At 41.4% G+C, this 24,507-nt stretch overlaps 1 long non-coding RNA gene across 1 annotated transcript in view; it reads right to left on the bottom strand.

Annotated features, from left to right (window-relative positions):
• LOC143683511 (uncharacterized) overlaps nucleotides 1-21,361 on the bottom strand; it is a 90,766-nt gene extending 69,405 nt beyond the window's left edge. Inside the window, exons 1-2 of the long non-coding RNA XR_013175503.1 lie at nucleotides 21,290-21,361; nucleotides 3,237-3,328 (exon numbers count right to left, since the gene is read on the bottom strand). This is a non-coding gene — a long non-coding RNA (uncharacterized LOC143683511). The remainder of the gene's footprint in view (nucleotides 1-3,236; nucleotides 3,329-21,289) is intronic.
• Between the last annotated feature and the right edge of the window lie 3,146 nt (nucleotides 21,362-24,507).

Raw genomic sequence — 24,507 nt, 5'->3', positions numbered from 1 at the left:
TAGTTTTGTTTATTTTGTAAATAAATGAAAATTTGGAAATTATGACATCAAGGCCATGGAAGACATTATTAGCTTTTCCACCGATTGCTTATCTCAACCAAATTTGTGTGGAAATAATTTTATACTTTAAAAGAGGAAAAAAAAAATCAAACAGAACTAAGTAATAGTGTGGTGAATTTCCTCTTACAAGTATTTTTCAATGTGGGGTCAGAGCATTAGAAATGCTTGAGTAGCTAATTAAGTGCACATTCCCAGCCTTATTCCAGGTTACTAAAACAGAATTTTAGGAATCTGAGCCCAGGAATTGTAGTTTCTAAGGTTTCCTTCATTATTATTTGTGCTAAGGTTTGCAAGCCACGGCTCTAGGGTCTCTGCCTCGCGCTGCCTGGCTCCCAGGAACAGGGTGGAGACTGACGTACCCAAGGCAATGGGAGCTGACCCGACATCAATTCTGCTCCTAAACTCTGGACAGATTTCTGCCCCACTCTAGATCTTTCTGTCTTCTCCACACTTTTCATAGCGTTCACTTAAGTGAAGAGAGTGTTTGAGTAGATTAGCTATGACAAAAAAGCCTTTGAAGTGTCTGGACACACCATTGAATGAAGAATTTTATGAACGATCTTGAAACAAAATGTTTTCTCTGCTAATAGAAAATGAAGGGATGATGAAAATTCAGCCACTGCCAGGGAGGGGCACAAAGGGAAGACGAGAGGGTATACAGAATAAAACTGCCTCTCCCACTCTCTGGAAGGAGGGGAGAGTCACTCCTCATCTCTGGGGTTCCATTTTGCCCTTAGAGAGAAGTAGAGTTAGACTTTGAATGAAACCTTGATGCATCAGCCTTGAATGTTACTATGACTCCCACATCAGTGCTCTCAGGCTTATGAGCTCATGGGTAGCAATTGTTTATTTAGAAAACAGCATCACAGTAACTATATAGGCTCACTTAGATTCTTGATTTGTTCAGCCTTTCTTTTATAGGCTTGCAGGACAGGATACTTATTGCAATTCTTACTCTTTAATGTGGGGAATCCTGTCAAACTTTCATGTATCTCATTTCCAATCCAGTTTGAAAGATGTTACATAACCAACATCAATGGGACCTCTGATCAGTTATTCATCCCTTACTCTGATCTTTACCAAATTTTTATTGAGTTTGTATTATATGCAAAACAGATATTCTCTTCGGTGCTGGGTAAAAGGGTGAAATAACAGATGCAGTCCCTACCCACATAGAGCTTATGGTCTTAGGTGAAAGTTATATGAGAAAACAGCAATTTTAATATGGAATAATTGCTTTGATAGAATAACACAGCCTCTGTGGGAGAGAATCAGCCATGAGAACAAAGGAGGCAACAAGAGGAGGCACCGTCCACTCCAGGGTCCTTGGCAACCATCCAGGTGAAAGAGTGGTGCCAGTTAGCGCAGAGAGGCATTGATCTCCTTGATGCTTTTTGTTCATTTTTCTTTCCAAGTATTGGAAGTTAGGGGGAGCCTCATCACTCATTTCTGTTAATGGGTTCTAACCCATTAACAAATGGACAAAGGACCAAATGTGAACCCAGATACATTAAGAGCTAGCAAAGTTGGGCCTCCTCTCTCTCACTCAAGTTGGAACTTACCCACTCAGCTCTAGGGCAGGAAGTAGAAAATGGAACAATTCTTCCAATGTAAAATTACATCTAACATTCCAGGGGCTGGCAGTATCACGGCCCCAGGTTTTCACGCCTCCCTGCGTCCATGCACTTTGATTGCGACCTCACACAAGACCCAGACTTGATCTTGTGCTCTGCTTTGACTGATAGAATGTGCTGGAAGGAACAGCATGCTGAGTCCAGGCCTTAAAAAGTCTGGCATTTCTTCTTGTTGTCTCTCAGAAATGCTATCACCTTGTGAAGGAGCTCAAACTACCCTTCTGGAGGATGAGAAATCACAAGGAAAAGAGCACAGTTGTCTCATCCAAGGTCATCCTAGACCAGACTCAGCAAGATGAACTCCTGAACATGGGAGACAGTTCAGCCAAGAGGAACAGAATGGAGTACCTGACCCACAGCTGACCAGTGATGCATCAGTGACCAGCGGAAATCTGAAGAACCACTTAGTTGGCCCATAGATCTATGAATAATATAAACATTATTGTTTTAAGCCACAGCTTTTTAAATGCCGTTTGCTACAAAGCAATAGCTAACTTATACACTCCTTGAGGCCTGGGAGAGCCAAGAAACAGAGGCTAGACAGAGAAGGATAGAAGACACTGCTTCTTCTGTTGCCATGTCTTTGTTATGGAGAGCCTAGTCCACACCAGGTTCTCTCTGGTTTAATCAACCATCAAGAAAGAAGTAAGGACATTGGAGAAAGAGGTCACATATTCCCTTTGACACTTCCTTGAGGCAGGCCCTGAGACAAAGCCATCCTAAAGGAATACCTTCCTTCTCCTGGTAACAAAGGTACTCACTGTGCCTGCATTCCTATTCTCTTGCTGGGTTACACCTCAGATAACTTGCACTTTGGAGACTGTAATAAAATAATAAAGTCATCCAAGGGATGTGCTTGGCTAAGACAGATAAAAAAAACCCAGAAAACCTGCAAAGCAAAGTCAATTAATATGTTTTCATTATACTTTCTGCCCTAAAATAGTACCTGTGCCTGAGTATAACAAAGTATATATAAAAACAAACCATCAGGGCTCTGACACATTTGAAACCTAGAAGCAAATGTGTCTGCTAAACTTTCAGTGGAGACCTGGGGGGAGGAAGAGAGGGTCCTGAGCTGAGAGAGACTGGCAGCTGGGCTGGGAGTGCAACCTGACTCTCCCATCCCATTGCACAAAGGAAGTTTTGTTTGGATTACCGGGCATGGTGAGTGACTCCTTGGGGCTTGGGAGATGCTGTGCTCTGGAGGAACACCAGGGCTGCCAGCTCAAGCTGGGCTGAAACCCTACCCTCTCAGGGCTGCTCTGATGAATCAGGTGTAGGTGTATTTTTCCAAGATGTTCAAAACCAAATCTTACTCTGAGAAACGTGGTTTTGTCCATAGAAACTTCATTCCAAAAGCCAAGTGAGCCTACAGGGTTCCCGTGAAGGAAACCTTTGTCGAGGCTTCATGCCCAAAGAATCAAATCCAAAGGCTGCAAGCATCACCTCCACACATCATTCTTCATTCGTCACAATATATTAACAATCCTCACTCACAAAATCTCCATTTTCAACTGCAGACCCACCTCTTGCTATTCTCACCTTGTGTTCATCATACAGTTTCCAAAGACGGATCCATCTCTTCAAGCAGAAGGATTGCATTTTTAAATCCCCCATCCATCTCTTTCTTCTTCCTAGGAAATTTCCCGTAACATTGTCAGGTTCTTCATTTCTTAATCCACCTTAATAATGTGCTATTGCTAATAGTAACACTTCTACTTTCCATACTCTTTTATCCTACCATCAACCAAAGACTCCAGGGACGTATTAATGTCTTATACTACAGTTATCAAAATTTGCATTTAAACAACCCTTACGATTTAAAACAATTTCACATGAGTTAGCTTAATTCAATACCACTGATGAATAGAGAAAAACTTAAATATCTTTCTATATTTAAGATGGAATCTTATAGCATTCCAAGGAGGTTGGTAAGAAAAATGCTATTATCTCCCATTGTAAATGACGTAATTACGTAATGCAACTGGTTAGAGATGGATCTGGAACTACATTCCAGAGTGTGGATGTGAGTATTAATATTGGCTCACTGGTGGCTGGGGGATAGGGTGGGCAAGAGGGGCAAAGATCCTTGGAGTAGAGCAACAAACAGGCTGAGGGAGAGAACCTCTGCAGAATAGGGACCTACATTCATCAGCAACGAGCTGTACTCAGACTTGGGGTCTTAGGTAGATGCAGACCAGAGGCAAGGTATATAATCACAGCCTTCCTGCAAGCTGTGATGACTGATGGAAAACGTGTTTGGGAGCTATCACTTGTGGGCAGTACATACCTACCTAAAACTAAATTTTAGAAAACACAAGAATATGATGGTCCTATTATATAAGCTGTTAGTATGCTGCAGCTCTCAGGCACCAGTGTATCTGAGCAAGCCCATTTGCAGCTCACTTTTCTTGTAATCTGCTGCCCTGGGCATCTCCCATTTGCCTCCCCAGCATCAGATTCACTTAAAATACTCTTTGTGTCCTGATTCTCCTTCAGGATGGTTAACCTCCTTTCCCCTAGCACCTTTGTAGGATGAGACAGAGATGGGCCCTAAACTCAATTAAACTCAATCAGACCTGCTTAAGCCAATCAGATTTACTTTCTTTCCCGTTGGATGCTGTGATTGGTTCAAAGATGGAAATGTAACTACGCCATGGCCAATGAATTCCAAAGGACTTTGGAATTCAAAGTGCCTGTGAATGCTGTCTTGAGAAGCCCTCCCCCTCTCCCTCCCAATAAACATTTGTTGAACAAACTGGGTGCCTGATCTTGTGCCCTCTACCCTCAGTATGTTCACAGTCCCTATTCACATCCTGCAGTACAGGGGACCTGTACCCATCAGCAAACAGCCGCACTCAGACTGCAGTCCTCGGCTCCAAGGAGACAGCAACAGGAGTAATTAATTAGAAAAACTTAGTGCTGCTTCAGAGGTGTGGATGGATTGCAGTGAAAGCAGAGAGAGGAGATTATCCTCATGGCCCGTGTTTGAAGAAAAGATCAGAGGAGATACATGGGAACTAGTTCAGTTATAGAGTCAGTATACATCCACAAATGGATGGTGGGAGACCCAGGGTTTTCTGACTTTCCATTGCCAACAGCAACTGCATTCCTAGTTTCTCTGATTTATCAGGCAGTTTGGGTTTCTCCCTGAGGAATCTCCATTTCTGATTTTGCCAAATGATTTATTTCCTGATCCTTAATCCGCTAACCTTCAGATGTTTTGGGGTATTCCCGTATCAGAAATCTCATTATCTGACCAAACAATGTCTGTTCAAGGGATAAGTACCAGGGAGGGCATTTTAACATCAGATGCAGGGTTATTAAACAGAGAGAATTATATGGAATGAAAATGGAAATTGAGTTAAAAAGGATCATTGGGCAATAAATTAATATGGAAATACCTGAGTTCTTCTGGGAAGTTTACTGAGCAGATTTTGAACTTCAGAGGAAAGCTACTATACTAGCAATACAATTAATACAATACAAGCCAGAAATGATAATATCGATGATTTGAATAGGCAGATATTGGAACTGGAACCACAAATAAATACATAGATGTTGCAACCTAAACTAAACATACGTTAATTAAACCTTTCTTGATATTTTTTAATGCAGCAACTATTTATTGAGTATCTCCTAGGTATCATGAACTGGTAACTGATTACTGAACTGACAGCCATAAACTGAGCTGGAGAGTAGATCACAAGTTTACTTTTTAATGGAAACTAAAAGTCCAGACCAAGATATTTATACCAAGCCATGTATTTACAAAGAATGTTTGCTGTACATTTGACTCAGGTACCAACCTTATTTTGGTAACTTTCTGCTATCACTCGTTAATTTAAAAAAATATGTCTAATTCTATATGAATGCAGCTGAGTGCTCTATTGGAAAAAGCTGATTTTACAGAAATGGACGAGTTGTTCTCTCAATTTTCCATATAATGTATTGACAATGAAAAATGCTACATATTTATGTAGCATAAGCTACAGCTCATTTTGCAAGAGTTGATTATCAAAGCATAGGTTTTAGAGTAAGCAAGATCTAAACTGGCATCATGAACAGGTTAGTTACTAGCTCAAAAATGCTATTAGAACTTTTGGAGACTCTAATATTCTTGTCTCTAAAATGGAAATAATAATACCCTAATTCTCAGTATTATTAGAATAATTAGATAGGATATTTGTTAAAAATACATAGCACAAGTGAGTGCACGTGCAAAATGGAAGAGCAGGAAGTTTTACAAATCGCTCCCTCCACTAGAAAAATGAAAGAGCTGGAAAAAGAGACTGGAATGGACTAGGTGGTGACTTTGGCATCGGAGTGGGCATTTAGAACAATTATAGGGGTGCCAGAGGAAGTGAGAGGCTGCGGAGAGTTTAGATGTAATAAGTGAAAGCAGGAAGCAATGGCCCACCCTCTTGCTTAGCCCCTTGGCAGCAGCTGCGGAAAAGGCTAAGGCCCGGATGGTGGGCCTTCAAAGGCTGAGCTTGAGGGTTCAGGTTGGTCTGGGGGTTCCCTAAGGGCCCAGTGCAGAAGCTGGCTTTAGCTTCAACCCTTTGGCAACAGCACGTCTAGCCTCCCACCAGCAACCACCGACACGGAACGAGTGAGGGCACCTTCTTAGGCCGGGAAGTTTACTGAGCAGATTTTGAACTTCAGAGGCTGTTATTGTTTTTATTTTTTCCTTTCTGGGTGTATTAGTTAGGGTTCTCTAGAGAAACAGAATCAACAGGGAACACTTGCAAATATAAAATTTATGAAAGTGTCTCACGTGACCGTAGGAACGCAGAGTCCAAAATCCACAGGGCAGGCTGCGAAGCTGATGACTCCAATGGATGGCCTGGACGAACTCCACAGGAGAGGCTCACCAGCCAAAGCAGGAATGCAACCTGTCTCCTCTGAGTCCTCCTTAAAAGGCTTTCCATGATTGGATTTAGCATCACTAATTGCAGAAGACACTCCCCTTTGGCTGATTACAAATGGAATCAGCTGTGGATGTAGCTGATGTGATCATGACCTAATCCTATGAAATGTCCTCATTGCAACAAACAGGCCAGCGCTTGCCCAATCAGATGAACAGGTACCATAACTTGGCCAAGTTGACACCTGTCCCTAACCATGACAGTCCACCCCTTGTCAACTTGGCACCTATATATATATATATCACCTTAGACCATACTTAATTTCCAAATGAAAACAAATAAGCACACATTTTTTCTTTTACCTGACAATACTCAACTGTCCTGCATACAACTGGAAACACATTAAATCTCTCCAGAATAGGGTGCAAATCCTTGGGCAACATTCATTCTTAAACTTGATATCTTACAACTTAAATAGTATAACACAAACAAAACAGCATTACAGTCCTCGTTTCTGTAACTGATCACGTGGTCGAAGTTCATATTTATCACTGCCTTCTTCCACTACCCATTCCATGTTTCCTTTCCCCTCAGCAAGCACTTCAGCTGGCCGTGGTTCTTTGCCTGGTGGGGTGACCCAAACCTTCATTCCTGAAGTCTCAGAGCCATTAGTGGTCCTGCCTGGATTGTGTTGTTGCAGTTTTCCATTGATTTTAATCACAGGGCATGGTAGTACTAATAGACGCCCCAGGGGATCTCCTATATTCCAAGAAAACTCTTCTTTACCTCCATTATGTAGTTGCAGTCCTACTTCCTTCTGATAGTCAGGGTCAATTACCCGAGACAATAATGTAATCCCCTTCTTGGTGTGTTGATCCAGAGGCATAAGTAGCCCAAAGTGGCCAGGTGGCAATCTTAACTTCCAGTTCAGTGGTATCACTGTTGTTTCTCCTGGAGAAAGCACACCCCATTTTGGAACTAAAACCTGTAGAACAGCAGAACTCAGGGTAGCAGGGACAGGAAGCAAAAATTTTCCTAGTGGATCACTAGGAGTAATAGTGAGTGGCACCACACCCATTTCCACCCCTTGGTTCCTGGACCCATGGATCCTGGCTATGGGAGAAACAGCACCATATAGCGGACGCTGATTCAGAGCATACACAGCTTCCTAGAGAACATTACCCCAGCCTTTCAAGTTTTTGCCACCTAGTTGGCACCGTAATTGAGTTTTCAAAAGGCCATTCCACCGTTCTATCAATCCAGCTGCTTCTGGATGATGGGGAACATGGTAAGACCAGAGAATTCCATGAGCATGTGCCCATTCCCGCACTTCATTTGCTGTGAAGTGTGTTCCTTGATCCGAAGCAATGCTATGTGGAATACCATGACGATGGATAAGGCATTCTGTAAGCCCACGGATAGTAGTTTTGGCAGAAGCATTGTGTGCAGGGAAAGCAAACCCATATCCAGAGTATGTGTCTATTCCAGTTAGAACAAATCGCTGCCCCTTCCATGAAGGGAGTGGTCCAATGTAATCAACCTGCCACCATGTAGCTGGCTGGTCACCTCGGGGAATGGTGCCATATCGGGGGCTGAGTGTGGGTCTCTGCTGCTGGCAGATTGGGCACTCAGCAGTGGCTGTAGCCAGGTCAGCCTTGGTGAGTGGAAGTCCATGTTGCTGAGCCCATGCATAACCTCCATCCCTACCACCATGACCACTTTGTTCATGAGCCCATTGGGCAATAACAGGAGTTGCTGGGGAAACAGGCTGACTGGTATCCATAGAACGGATCATCTTATCCACTTGATTATTAAAATCTTCCTCTGCTGAAGTCACCCTCTGGTGTGCATTCACATGGGACACAAATATCTTCATGTTTTTAGCCCACTCAGCAAGGTCTATCCACATACTTCTTCCCCAGACCTCTTTGTCACCAATTTTCCAATTATGGTCTTTCCAAGTCCCTGACCATCCAGCCAAACCATTAGCAACAGCCCATGAGTCAGTATACAAATGCACCTCTGGCCAGTTTTCCTTCCAAGCAAAATGAACAACCAGGTGCACTGCTCAAAGTTCTGCCCACTGGGAGGATTTCCCCTCACCACTATCTTTCAAGGACACCCCAGAAAGGGGTTGTAATGCTGCAGCTGTCCACTTTCGGGTGGTACCTGCATATCGTGCTGAACCATCTGTAAACCAGGCCCGAGTTTTCTCTTCCTCAGTCAATTCACTGTAAGGAACTCCCCAAGAGGCCATAGCTCTGGTCTGGGAAAGAGAAGGTAATGTGGCAGCAGGAGTGGAAACCATGGGCATCTGTGCCACTTCTTCATGTAACTTACTTGTGCCTTCAGGACCTGCTCTGGCTCTATCTCGTATATACCATTTCCACTTTACAATAGAGTGCTGCTGTGCACGCCCAACTTTATGGCTTGGTGGGTCAGACAACACCCAACTCATGATAGGCAACTCAGGTCTCATGGTAACTTGGTGGCCCATGGTTAAGCGTTCAGTCTCTACTAAGGCCCAGTAGCAGGCCAAAAGCTGTTTCTCAAAAGGAGAGTAGTTATCTGCAGCAGATGGTAAGGCTTTGCTCCAAAATCCTAAGGGTCTGCGTTGTGATTCTCCTACTGGGGCCTGCCAAAGGCTCCAGACAGCATCTCTATTTGCCACTGACACTTCCAGCACCATTGGATCTGCTGGATCATATGGCCCAAGTGGCAGAGCAGCTTACACAGCAGCCTGGACCTGTCGCAGAGCCTCCTCTTGTTCAGGTCCCCACTCAAAATTAGCAGCTTTTCTGGTCACTCGATAAATGGGCCGGAGTAGCACACCCAAATGAGGAATATGTTGTTGCCAAAATCCAAAAAGACCAACTAGGCGTTGTGCCTCTTTTTTGGTTGTGGGAGGGGCCAGGTGCAGCAATTTATCCTTCACCTTAGAAGGGATATCTCGACATGCCCCACACCACTGGACACCTAGAAATTTTACTGAGGTGGAAGGCCCCTGTATTTTTGTTGGATTTATCTCCCATCCTCTGACACGCAAATGCCTTACCAGTAAATCTAGAGTAGTTGCTACTTCTTGCTCACTAGGTCCAATCAACATGATATCATCAATATAATGGACCAGTGTGATGTCTTGTGGGAGGGAGAAACGATCAAGGTCTCTGCGAACAAGATTATGACATAGGGCTGGAGAGTTGATATACCCCTGAGGTAGGACAGTGAAAGTATATTGCTGACCTTGCCAGCTGAAAGCAAACTGTTTCTGGTGGTCCTTACTAATAGCTATTGAGAAAAAAGCATTTGCCAGATCAATAGCTGCATACCAGGTACCAGGGGATGTATTGATTTGCTCAAGCAATGATACTACATCTGGAACAGCAGCTGCAATTGGAGTTACCACCTGGTTGAGTTTACGATAATCCACTGTCATTCTCCAAGACCCATCTGTTTTCTGCACAGGCCAAATAGGAGAGTTGAATGGGGATGTGGTGGGAATCACCACCCCTGCATCTTTCAAGTCCTTAAGAGTGGCAGTAATCTCTGCAATCCCTCCAGGAATAAGATATTGCTTTTGATTTACTATTTTGCTTGGTAGGGGCAGTTCTAGTGGCTTCCACTTGGCCTTTCCCACCATAATAGCCCTCACTGCACGAGTTAGAGAACCAACGTGGGGATTCTGCCAGTTGCTCAGTATGTCTATGCCAATTATACATTCCGGAACTGGGGAAATAACTACAGGATGGGTCCGGGGGCCCACTGGACCCACTGTGAGACGGACCTGAGCTAAAACTCCATTGATCACCTGGCCTCCATAAGCCCCCACTCTGACTGGTGGTCCAGAGTGACGTTTTGGGTCCCCTGGAATTAATGTCACTTCTGAACCAGTGTCTAATAATCCCCGAAATATCTGATCATTTCCTTTTCCCCAATGCACAGTTACCCTGGTAAAAGGCCATCGGTCTCCTTGGGGAAGACTTAGAGGAAGGTTAACAGTATAAATTTGTGGCAGTGTAACAGGTTTCTTCCCCATAGGGACCTGGCCTCCCCTTCATTCAAGGGGCTCAGGGTCTGTAAACTGTTTCAAGTCTGGAAATTGGTTAAGGGGCCATGACTCTGTGTTTTTGTAATTCAGGTTAGACTTCTGTTCCCTTGACCTAGAACTCTTTTGTTTATACAGCTCCAACAAGAATTTAGTAGGCTGCCCTTCTATTATATTTCTAGGCACCCCATGATTTACTAGCCAATGCCACAAATCTCTGCGTGTCATATAATTTTGATGCCTCCTTTGAGTTTGTTGTCTATTATAAAACCCACGTCTACCCTGTCTTTGGTGATTAAGTGCTGCCACCTGGCTTCTGCCAACTCGGGATCCTGTCATCCCCATTGTGTTTAAGGATTCCAGCTCAGTGACAGCAGTTCCTACAGTAATATCTGACCTACAGAGAAGTGCAACCACAGAGCTCTTGAGGGATGATGGTGCTAGTCTCACAAATTTATTTCTCACTGTTCTGGTAAAAGGTGCATCCTCTGGACATTCCTGGGGTGTAAGAGCAGGCTTTGCATGATAAATCCACTCTAACATCCTAATCTCTCTAAGCCTCTGGATCCCCTCATCTACATTATACCAGAGCAGTTCTGGCATTTCAACCTCAGGTAATGTTGGCCACCTTTTGATCCATGTTTCAACCAACCACCCAAACAAGCTGTTAACACCTTTTCTAACTTCTCTAGCTATAACATTGAATGTAGAATCTCTGCTTAGTGGGCCCATATCAATCAATTCAGCCTGATCCAGCCTTATATTCCTCCCACCATTATCCCACACTCTAAAAATCCATTGCCACACATATTCCCCTGATTTCTGTCTATATAAATTGGAAAACTCACACAGTTCTTTTGGAGTATAATGTACCTCCTCATGTGTGATACTTTGTACCTCATCTTTAGGAGCCTGTTGGGACTTTAGTCTAGTTATAGGTCTAGAAGAAATGAGGGGTGGTGGGGGTGGGTCATGAAAAGAATTAGAAATATCTCCCAAGACATTTGCTTCAGGGCTTTCATTTGCAATTTCATCTGGTGAAACAGGATTAATAACTCTAGGGCTAATCCCTTCAGGAGGAGGTTGGGTGGCCAATTCCTCAAGGCAGGCTGGAGGTGGGGCGGCTATGTCCTCAGGGCAGACTATTACAGGGTTATCTAGAGAAGGCTCAGCATGGTCTAGGGTTTCAACCTCACCCCCAACATCATTATCAATCCATATGTCACCATCCCATTTTTCAGGGTCCCACTCCTTTCCAATCAATGCCCTCACTTTAATGGCAGACACCATGCAAGACTGAGATTTCAGTTTACGTTGTAAAGTTGCTACTCTAACAATAAGATTCTGAGTCTGATTTTCAGAGATCTCAAGTCTACGGCTACAGGAAATAAAATTTTCCTTCAGGATACTCATAGAAACCTCTACATCTTTCAGACGGCACTTAAGCTTCTTGTTTGAAGCCTTAAGCCCATCCCTTTCACCCTTTAATGTAGACAGTGTATCTAACAACAACCAGCCAACCTCTCTATAACTCTTATTTCTACAAAACTCTGTAAAGGTGTCAAAAACATTATCCCCCAGAGTCTGGCTTCGTATAAGCGAAGCATTAGGACAATCGAATGATGACATTTTGACTATCTCCTTTGCCAACTCAGTCCATGGATTGGGAGTATCATTCTGATTATGGGAATCAGAGTCCTTAGTGTCTCTGAGCCCAGTCAGAGTAGAAAACCATTCATAAAAACCCATTTTTAAGATTCTGTTCCTTAAGAACCACTCCTGGTACCAAGATGTATTAGTTAGGGTTCTCTAGAGAAACAGAATCAACAGGGAACACTTGCAAATATAAAATTTATGAAAGCGTCTCACGTGACCGTAGGAACGCGGAGTCCAAAATCCTCAGGGCAGGCTCCGAAGCCGATGACTCCAATGGATGGCCTGGATGAACTCCACAGGAGAGGCTCACCAGCCAAAGCAGGAATGCAACCTGTCTCCTCTGAGTCCTCCTTAAAAGGCTTCCCATGATTGGATTTAGCATCACTAATTGCAGAGGACACTCCCCTTTGGTTGATTACAAATGGAATCAGCTGTGGATGTATCTGATGTGATCATGACCTAATCCTATGAAATGTCCTCATTGCAACAAACAGGCCAGCGCTTGCCCAATCAGATGAACAGGTACCATAACTTGGCCAAGTTGACACCTGTCCCTAACCATGACATGGGTGTTGGTCGTTTCCAGGCCTGGTTGATCCCTGAGGGCACAGCAGAGACTCTGAACTCAGTTTCAGCCTTCCCTGCAAGAACGGCTTCTCTCCTCACACCGGCATCCACCAGAACTAAAGGCCCAGTGCACTCTTCCATTGGCTGAGTTTCTTCTCTTTACTTTGACAGATCCCTGAGGGCCCTGCACAGATGTCAGCCTCAGTTTCTCTCAAAAGCAGCATCTTCTGGTCTTGCACCAGCATCTAATGGATGTAAAGCCCCAGTGCGCCTCCTTTCCTTTTTCTTTGTGTTTCAATTGGTTGTCACATTTTTGGGTCTGGTGGATCCCTGAGGAATGAGCAAGGATGCTGACCTACGTTTTGTGGCTTCCTACTGGCACATAACAAGAAACCTAGAGAGCCAGTGCACTCCATTATTTTTTCCTTGTTTCTTTTTCCTTGCTTCTGTGTGTGCGAGAATGTGTGTGTATGTATGGTGTTTTATCTGATTGTTGGTATTTTTCCCCTCTTTCTTTCATTCTTTTCCCCCCTTTTTACTTTCTTATCTTTCTTTTTTCTTCTTGTTCCTCATCTGGCAGATAGAAGAGTGGGAGAATTCGATTTTCATAACGACCACAACATATCCTCAGAATGTCAAATTCTCAACAAAAAGTTTAAAAACACACTAGAAGACAGGAAAAAAAAAATAAACCAACAGAAAATATTCTGGATAAAGTGTAAGAAATTTCATTTGCTAAATGCAATCCTCATGGTAGACAGAAAAAAAAAAAAAACCTAAAAAATCTACGCAAAAGGAAAGGGTAAGTAATTCAAAATGGCTCATTATAAAAACAAAAACAAAAACCAAAAAAAATCCATCGAAACAAAAAGGAAAGCAGTAATGAGAAAATGAGAGACAATAAAGGTACCAAACTTACAAAAAACAATTAACAAAATGGCAGAAGTATATCTTGCTTTTCCATTAAATGAATAAACTTTCCAATCAAAAGGCAGATACTGAAAGAATGGATAAAGAAACTTGACCCAACTATATGCTGTTTACAAAAGACTGAAATTGGATCCATAGATACAAATCAGTCTAGAGTGAAAGGATGGAAAAATATTTCATGCAAACAGTAATCAAAAAAGAGCAGATTGGCTATATTATACAAAGTCTATACAAAATAGGCTTTAAGTCAACAACTATTATGAAATGAAAAAGGACATTATATATTGAAAAAGGGACAATTCAACAAGCAGACCTACCAATTATGAACACAGGCACCTAACAGTAGAGTACCAATACATGAAGCAAATATTGATATAATTGAAGTTCTACAATATTAGTTGTATATTTCAATATGCCACTTCAATACTGGATAGACTATCTAAACAGAAGATCAAAAAAGGAAATAGAGAACCTGAGCATCACTATAAACTAAATAGATCATACGTAGAACATTCACCCAACAATGGCAAAATGCAAATGCTATGCAAGTGTTCACGGATCATTCTCTAAGATAGACCATATGCTAGGGCCCAGGAGAAGTTTCAATAAATTTAAAAATATTAAAATCATACAAAGCAACCTCTGTTACCACAATTCAGTGAAGCTAGAAATCAATAACAGAAGGAAAACTGGAAAATTCATAAATATGTGGAAATGAAATAGTACACTCTTAACCAATGGGTTAAAAAAGAAATTACAAGGGAAATTAGAAAATACTTAGGAACAAATGGAAACAAAGACAAATGCCAAAACTTAGGAGATTCAGTAAGGGAAGGGTTGAAAAGGAAAATAATGGCTATGAATGCCTTGTATTTAAAAAGAAGAAAATCTGAAATTAATAACTTAGTTTACATTTTGAGGAAATAGAAAAACTAGAGCAAAGTAGACTCAAAGTTAGAAGAAGAAAGGAAATAATTAAAATTAGGGCAGAGATCATTTAAATAGAGAATAGAAAAACAATTGAGGGAATAAACAAAACAAACATGAATCCCAATCCTTCTCAAGCCCTGCCAAAGAATTCACAAGGAGGGTACACTTTGTAATTCATTCTGTGAAGCCATTATTACTCTGAGACCAAAGCTTGGTAAAGAGATCACAAGGAAAGATACTTACAGACCAATTTTCCTTAGGAATATAGATGCAAAATCCTTAACAATTTACTAGCAAACAGAATACACTGATATATTAAAAGATTATTTACCATGTATTAAGTGGGATCCATCCCAGGAATGTAAGCGTACCTCATATTAAAATCAATCAATGTAACATGCTACATACATAAAATGAGGGAAGAAACTCATATGCTAAAAGCATCATCTAACAAAATCTGGTAGGCTTTCTTTATAAAAACCTTCAGAAAAGTAGGAATAGAAGGGAAATATCTCAACATGATAATGGCCATTTATGGAAAACCTATCACTGACATCAAACTAAATGGTGAAAGACTTAAAGCTTTTCCCTTTAAGATTAGAGTCAGGCAAAGATGCCATTTTTCATCAATGCTATTCAAAATTGTACTAGAAATTTTTGCCAGAGCAATTAAGCAAGAAAAAGAAATACAAGGTATCCAAATTGGAAAGGAAGGAGTAAAACTATCTCTATTTGTAGACAATGTGAACTTATATATGGAAAATCCAGATTTCTATATATTTATTTACTATTAGAGTAAATAAATAAATTCACTAAAGTGGCAAGGTACAAGGTCAATGCACAATAAACCACTGTATTCCTATATACTAGCAATGAATAATCAAGAAAACAATTCCGTTTACAATCGCTTCCAAAATAATAAATTATCTAAGAATAAATTTAAGCATACAAAAGACTTGTATACTGAAAACTATAACACACTGATGAAAGAAAATTTTAAAGACCTAAATAAATGGCAAGACATTCCTTGTTCATGGATTAGAAAAGTTGACATTGTTACTATATCAATTTTACCAAAGCAATATACAAGTTCAATGCAATCCCATTAAAATCTGAGCAGACTTGGGCGACATGATGGTAGCTCAGCAGGCAGAGTTCTTACCTGCCATGCCAGAGGCCCAGGTTCGATTCCTGGTGCCTGCCCATGGGAGGAAAAAAAAATCCTAACAGACTTTATTTGTAGAAATGGAAAAACCAATCCTCAAATGTATATGGAATTTCAAGGGATTCCAAATAGTCAAAACAATCTTGAGCGAGAAGAACAGGGTTGGAAAAGTAACACTTCCCAACTTCAAGCTGTATTATAAAATGACAGTAATCAAAAGTGTGTGGTACTGGTGCAGAGATAGACACATAAACCAGTGAAACAGGATTTAAAGTCCAGAAATAAACCCACGTATGGCTAATTGATTTTTTACAAGGATGCTGTGTACAAGCAGCGGAGAAATAAATAGTCTCATCAACAAATGGTATTGGAAAAACTGAATAGCCACATGCAGAGGAATGAAGGCAGACCCTACTACACACCATGTCCAAAAATCAACTCAGAATGATCAAGCACCTAAATACAAGAACTGAAGCTTTCAAACTCTTAGAAGATAACATAGGGACAAATCGTCATGACTTGAAATTCAGCAATGGGTTCTCAAATATGACACCAAAAGTAGGGGCAGCAAAATAAATCACTGATTAATTTGGTTTAATCAAAATTAAACATGTTAGTGCATCAAAAGAAATTATCAAGAAAGGGAAAAGACAACTTACAGAGTGGGAGAAAAGAGTTGCCAACCATGTATCAAAAAATTGGGCTCCCTTGCCATTCCATATACATACATATATATCCAAAATATATAAACAATTCCTACAACGCAACAGCAAAAAGACAAACAATCCAATAGAAAAATGAGCAAATTATTTGAATAGGCCTTTCTCTAAAGAAAATATACAGCCAAAAATAAAACATGAAAAGATATATAACATCATTAGCCATTAAGGAAACACAAATTACCTACAGTGAGATATCACTTGACAAGTATAAGGATGGCTATTAACTTAATATTTAAAAATTAATTAATTAATTAAGATGTGTTGGAGAGGATGCAGAGAGCTAGGAACCCTAGTGCATTGTTGGTGGGCATGTAAAATGGTATAACCCCTGTGGAAAGCATTGGTGGGCATGTAAAATGGTATAACCCCTGTGGAAAGCAATATGGTTTTTCTCCAAATTTATATAAAGAATTTCCACTTGATCTGGCAATCCCATTTCTGTGTTATATACCCAAAGAGAGTGAAAAGAGGGCCACAAAACAGATACTTGAACAGCAGTTTTTATAGCAGCATTATTCACAACAGCCAAAAGCTAGAAACAATCGAAGTATTCATCAACAATGAATGGATAAACAAATGTGGTGCATGCACACAATGGAATATTATTTGACCATAAAAAATAAAAAGTGATGAAATGTGGCAATATGGAAGAACTTTGAAAACATTATTTTCAGTGAAAAAAGCAAGACATATAAGGACAAAAATTGTTTGATATAATTCTAGGAGTTGACTAGACTAGAAAATGTTCAGAGATAGAGAGCAGACTAGAAGTTATCAGGGAAACAGGGGATGGGGTACAGGGGGAGGGGAAGTGGTTGTTTGTAAAAATTAAAAAAAATCAAAACAAAATTATTGTGCACTCTATACCAATATGTCACACAGGTCACTTTTATAGATAGAAAAGTATATCAATAGAATGAAAACAAGTTCATGTAACGAATACACAAAAATCTGAAAGTAAGTGCAGTCTCCCATAAAACTTAATGTTGTGTACCAAAAAAAAATCCACACTATGAGAATAGAATATACTGGTTCATGTTCAAGTAGTATATGGAATAAAATCTTTTTTAAAAGTCCAGCACATAGTATTCATCAGTGAATATTAATGAGTGAATAGCAAATGAACAAAAGAAAAAAAAACAATGATAAATATAAGTAGATTTTGGTGTTTTCTTTAACCATTTTCACCATGGAAAATTGTCAGTATTTTGCAAGCACAGATGCCTCAAAATTCATAGACTAAAGAAAACAAAAAAATAAATAAATAAAAAAAATTTAAAAATTCATAGACTAGCTTTAGTTCTGGGAGTAAACCAAAGTTTTGCATTAAAATGGTCACAAAATATGATTTAAAGTTGTATGTCATGATAAACTTTTTCATAACAGTAAATTGTTATGTAATAATACTGATACAAAGTATTGTATCAGTATGCATAGAGCTTATTTCCATATTTAAATACATTTCCTGTATATTATCAGAATTTGTATCACTGGGTCAATTCTTAGCTGAACAGTTTATAACCAAATTTCTCCTTGAAAAGTTTGTTACTGTTTTTCATCTATGAGAAGGTCAATTTGTCTACATCACCTTTAAATTCTTTCTTAGGCCAAAGAGTATATCTTTATCTTAACAAAACTGATTTTCTGATAGTTTACACAAAATGTAGTGAAATCCTTTCATTATGGCTTATGACACTGGTTTTTATTAACTTATAACCATACTTCAAATAACATTCTTTTACAAAATACTTGAACTCAATTATTAAATAGTAGATACATAATATTAGCAGCAAAATTTTCAAGTAATAGAATCTGAAGCCCCATTTGGCACTTTCCTTAATAACCATGAGTCTTAAACCTCTACTCTGATGTTAAGCTGCAAGCAAGGATGATACAAGGAGGTGGGAGAAGATGAAATATTTCGGCAGTGCTTTACAATTTCACGAAGGGCTATTTGGTCATCCTTACCCCATGGCTTTTCCTTAGGGGTTAGGCATAGTGCTTCCAATTTCACACACTCACTTACTCTTAAAGTCTTCACTTTTGGTTTTTTGTTTTGTTTCGTTTGGTTTGGTCCATTCCTATCTCAGAGGAAAGCAAACTTCTCTAGGTTGTGGAAGGAGTAGGTCTTAGGTCTCAGCTTCCCCTTTTCCAGAAACAGAACAATTAATCGCAAAGTGACCTTTGCAATTGTCTTTCTCAAAGGAAGTTGAGTCATTTTTCTCGAAGTGGAGAAGAAAATGTTTTTATTATATCAACAACATAACTTCTCTATTATACCAACACCCTAACATCTCTCTTGAAGGAAGCTGACCTTGTAAAATCACCATTAAGACCTAGCTTGGAGTGGGTGGGTGAGAGTGTGGTAGGTTGAGTACAAAAATGGCACAAATTATTTCCCTCCCTGTATCCGCTACCTTTAAAACATGACATTGCAGCTCCTCCTAAAAAGAGGCAGAGTTTATTTGTCTACCTGTTAAACTCAGACTGGCTTCCTGACTTGCTTTGGCCAGTAGGATGTGCTGGAAGTGACATTCTGTGAGTCCTAAGGCTAGGCCTTGAGAAGCTTTGCACACTCCTGCTTGCTTTCTTGAAATCCAGCCCTGCTGTGAATCATGAATTCATGGCCCAGACACCTGTATTTTCCTATCTGCCAGCAGTCAGCCAGATAGGCAATTGAGGCCATCCTAGATCATCCAACATCAACCAACTGACCAGCTAACTACAAACACATGGACAAAGCTATCCCATATCAGATGAGCTAGCCAAGATCAGCAGAACCACCTAACCAACAAATAGACTTGTGAGCAACTAGTAATGCTTAATTTTAAGACACTGGTTTTGGGGGTTGTTTGTCACTCAGCAATAGCTAACTGATACACCCACAGCAGGAATACCAACAACTACTGTCCTGCCATAGATGGTGGGAAGCTGCTCTGCAGAGGAGAGATGGAAATAATATTGTTTCTGCTATAGACAGGTAAGCTCCAAGGGTAAGTGATATGAAGAAAAGAGAGGAAGAATGTGAAAAAGAGAAGATCTCGTAAAGTGGGGACAATCTGACAATCCATGGGAGGGCCAGGGGACCTCCTTGATGAGAGGATGTCTAGAGGGTATTTAAGAATGGTGGGTTATTGTGCTGCCAGGAAGTGAGCGTCTCACCTATCTTCCTACATTTTCAGTGAGATCTAGGTAATTCATTAATACAGCACATTTGCTCCGTTCTGTTGGGGTTGTTTGTGCTAACTAGAGAGGGGTCTGGCATTCGTACTGGGTAAAGCAGGATGATATAAAGATAGCGGACTTGGAAGTCCGAGCCTGAGATGCTGTGCCAGCCAAGGGAGCATAACTCTGTACTTCCACCGTTTCATTTGGAATTCGGAGAAATATTGAAGAGTGTTAAGATTTCCGTGGGCTATTTAATTGCTCAGATCAGAAGGAAGGAGGCTGAGTCACGTTTAGCTTCGCCTCCAGGGGAACAGAAGCCCTCAGCTGACTTCCGCCTGGCATCCATCATGCGCAAAGGTCAAAGGGAATGTATCAACACATTGTAAACGCCTAATCCTAATCTGGCATAATTCTCACAACAACAGTGCCAAGTAGTTATCAGCTATCCCTGTTTATATATACAAGGGAAATGAATTTCAGAGATGTTAATGAACATACTGAATTTCACGCCACGGCGGGTGGCATTTTAAACCCAGGCTTGTTGACCCCAGTGCAACAATCTTTCCACTCCGCCACCACTGCCACAAACACTTACCCACACGCGTGTTGTATCCACCAGCTGTTTTGTTTATTGTTGCTAAAATGTAAGTATAACACCTCCCTTAGCAACTGCAAAGCCCTTAGCTACCTGTGATGTTGAACAACTGCTTTCCACACAAACAGCTTCTGGAGGTTTCATCTTTCAGCATCGTGGGTTCATGGAAGCTTTTATCGGGGATGGTGCGATGGGAGGAATGCCTGGGCTGGGACCTGGGTGGCTGCCTAGGGGAGGGTTGGTCAAGTGTCCGCTATTGGGAGGAACTGAGGACACTAATGCTCAGGATGGTTGGGACATTTCTTCCACGGAGGAATGGAGGAGGAATTAGAGCAAATACCCAACTTCTGGGAGGCATGCGCAGATGCTCTAAAACCGTAGATTCCAAACTATGAGATCTTGAATTCCTAGGGTTCGATGAAGGTTCCTTAGAGGCCAGTGCAAGTGGAGAGGGGACGAGTAATACAATTTATAACAATGACCACAAGAGTCAACATTTGTCTATCATTTCTAAGTATATTGAATATATGAACACATTTAATCTCTCATCTTTCTTATGAGCCAGGTATTACATATTTTATATTCCCATTACACGGAGAGGGAAACTGAGGCACAGAGGAGTTAAGGAAATCACTCAAAATAACATAGTAAGTTTTCCACCAGGATTTTTACACAGGTCGTTTAGTTCCCTACACCATCCTCCTAACCACTATAACATATATTTGTCAAGCAGAAAAAAATCTGTTTTTAAAATCGTACTCATACACACAAACACGTACACACCCCTCACACCTTATATGATCATGGAACTAGTAATATTGAGCCAGCAGGACTCAGGGTACAGCCACAAAGTCATTGCATTTTTCCCCACAGTTGCCTTCTCAGACCTGTTCTGTGGGGTGAACCCTTACCTTGACACCGAATGAACTGAGCACACCCCACAGCTTACCTATTCCCTCCGAGAAAATGAAAGGAATGCCTGACACTCCAGTTGCCTAAAACAGTCTCTGTTCAGTGAAATATACTCGGTCCAGTGTGAGAAGTGAAACTCTGAACTTCCCTCCTTAGTTTAAGCCTCTCCCCTCACTTGAGCCTGCAGCTGGCAGGAAATCCACTGCAGGGGGGAAGGAGTCTCCTTCTTTCCTTGGCCTCCCAGTTCCCTCCACCACTCATAGTGGTGTCTTCTGAAATTCCTGGTTGGAACAGAAGAGGGGAGAGATGGGAGAGTCTGGCACATGTCTTAGTGGACGGGCACCATATATGTTTTGTTTCCTCTGGCCATAGCAGATGTTTTAAATTAACTCTGACTCTTGTGGAGTGTTTTGTGTGTTTTTCTCCTGCAGTTCCTTGAAACAGGTGATAACCTATGTAAGAGAACACTTTAGTACTGGATACTCGTCCAGGGGTTATTCAATTTGAATGAGAAAAAAAATGTGCGTGTGTGAATATATAATATCTTCACATACACCCACTAACTTTTAACTGACAAATGCCAGCCCATCAATTATAAATATGCAAATTCTAATTGAAATTTGGGACTTCCTTCAATTATGAGTACAGTTTTATTTATAACAATTGTGATTTTGCTCTCAGTGAAATCATAGATTGGTTTCCTATTACGTTGTAATTCTGAAGATATTTCAAAATGCTGTTTATGTTTATCACTGCTTGAAAATCACAAAAATTATGGTAGTTATTAGAATTGATGCTAGAGCCGGTTATTTAATTTATTTAAGAATTTTTTAACGTCTTGATAACTCTACTTCAATAGAATTGGTTTCTGTTGCAATTCCAGAAATTTAATTTATTCACTTAAAAACAGTAATCAGAGAAAGGGACCATCGACAGCAGACTACCAAAAAGACCTAAGCACAAAAACGCCATGGTTTTTTGAGTGCGCCCTGTACTACTGTCTCTGCTGTTGAGCTACCTTCCTTCCGAGCAGCCCCCTTGGGCTGAGTCCCTTTAAGGTAATAAAGGCCAGTTCCCTTTCCTACACCACATGGCTGACATCTCTTCCGTGGGAAACACCAGCATTTTACCCGCACTCGGCAGTGATGCCGGGACGTCCTCACTGCAAGCCTGATTGTCAGCTCTTCAGGTCGGAGAGTCAGTTGGTGAGCCCTGGGACGTCACGCTGGCTGAAATACCTCCGCCTCCGTTGGCAAAGATGTTCTACTCTGGCTTCCTCAAAAACCCTCTGCCAGTGCAATGGCTTTTCCAGCACCCACGCCCCAGCCCACCTCCCCCGGACCTGCGGCTGTTCAGACACCTGAGCGCAAACAGCTGGCAGAGCAACGAGCCTGCAGGACCCGCCTCCAGTTGCAGAGCTGGTCGCAGTTTCCGTCGGACAGGGCCCCGGCCGCACTGGGTCTGGACCCCTTCGGAAGGTCATCCCAGTTAGTCTCCCCGCCGGGGTCTTTTCAACCTCTCTCACCAGGCTTGCGGCCAGGGGGCCCCCTTCCCCACGCCTCCCTCTGGCAACGGCAGTAGGGAACACACTCCAATAAGTTTTCTTCAAGAAATTCTCTCTTTAATCTACCACTTCAATCTTTTTATAATTTTCAGGTGGCCTCTGAACCGTAGATATTGAGGGTCCATATTAGATTTTCATTCATTGAAATTATTGCTGACAACCAACATAGTACACACACGCAAGCGCGTGCGCACACACACACACACACACACACACACACACACCTCTGCTTGGCTAGAAGGAGTTTCCGTAGAGCAGGCTGTTACATACAGATTCTTCAGCATTGGCTTGTGGGGTATCACAGGGTCTCAAAACCCGAGGTAGAGAAAAGGAACCCCCCAAGACCTCTGACCTGAAGGCAGATGCCACTCCACAGGGCTGGACCACCTGGTCTAGCATCACAGCACCTCCTCCAGGCAGGATGCTGTCATGCCGCTCGGGTTCCAGAGCTCCTGCTGCCTGCCTGGCTCCCTGTGGGTTTCACTCTCAGCCCCTGCCTGATCTGTGTTAGAAAACAGACCAGAATAAGCAGGCCAGACCACCGCCCACTAATCTCCTGGGTGACTGTCCCATCTCCCTCATGTCCTAGAGCCATTTTAAAGAAAAGAAGTCTATACCATGGAATAAAAACAAAAAACAAAACAAACAAACAAACAAACAAAAAAAAAACCAGGGGAACTCCCTACTTGATTTACTGCTAATGTGTCAGTGTTTTGTTTTGTGGATTTGACTCTTAGAGGGCAGGCCGTTGTCTCCCAGCCCCAGTACTCCATGGCATTTAATAGGGTCTGCCTTCAGTGACTCAGCCAGGGCTTCCTCAGACAGTAAACAGCCACTTATTGCCATTTATTCCACCAAGAAAATGAGATTACCCCTGGAGGAGATCAGCAGCTCTTGCTTTGCCTTTTTGGCTGCAAGGCTCTGCTCAGTAAAGCTTGTTTAAAATTAGCTTCCGCCATAAATCACTTGCACAATGAAGTGCCTGCCTCTGCCCCCTGACATATTTGTGTCTGGCTTATTTTTAATGATGATATGGCTTTTTCTGTCTCTATTTGGATCATTTTCCTCCACCCTCCCAAACACTAAATTCTGTGCCCAAAGTGCAAAACTTAAGCAATTGTAGGGAAGAAAAAGATTTTGCTTTCTGCCAGCATGCAAAGATGGGGGAAGGGGGGGGGAACAGAGCTTACTCATGCATCTTTCTTGAGAAAAGTTTCCCCTTCCTTCTTGATCAGTTATTATATCCTGAAAATGTTTACTTCTAAGGGACAAGAGGGTACTCCCTGAAGGTCACTTTCTCAATAGGGGTTTGCAAAGGCCACACAAGTGTGTGAATTTGCAAAACTCAGCTAAAAATCTTAAATTGTCTTAAATACTTAAAATACTTATTTAAGTATTCATTCAAAGTGAAATGTCTGCAATTTATTTTGAATGGATCCTAAACGGGGGTGAATTACTTGGACAAAGGGATAGGTAGGTGACAATGGGAATATAGAAAAACGTTGATGGTAAACTGTAGGTGGTAGGTATATGCTGGTCACTGTAAAATTCTTTCAACTCAGCTGCATGTTTGAAATTTTTCATAATAAAGTCTTCTCCTTGGGGGCTTGGACTGAATCTTTGGGGGCACAAGAGGGTGGTAGCTTCTAAAACCGTGTATTTCATGCCTACAGCTCTTTCTGAGATTCTAC

Source organism: Tamandua tetradactyla, chromosome 1, assembly GCF_023851605.1.
Source record: "Tamandua tetradactyla isolate mTamTet1 chromosome 1, mTamTet1.pri, whole genome shotgun sequence".
In the NCBI taxonomy this organism is placed as follows: domain Eukaryota; kingdom Metazoa; phylum Chordata; class Mammalia; order Pilosa; family Myrmecophagidae; genus Tamandua; species Tamandua tetradactyla.
The sequence above is the reverse complement of the archived record's forward strand: the minus strand, read 5'-3'. Positions and strand labels throughout refer to the sequence as shown.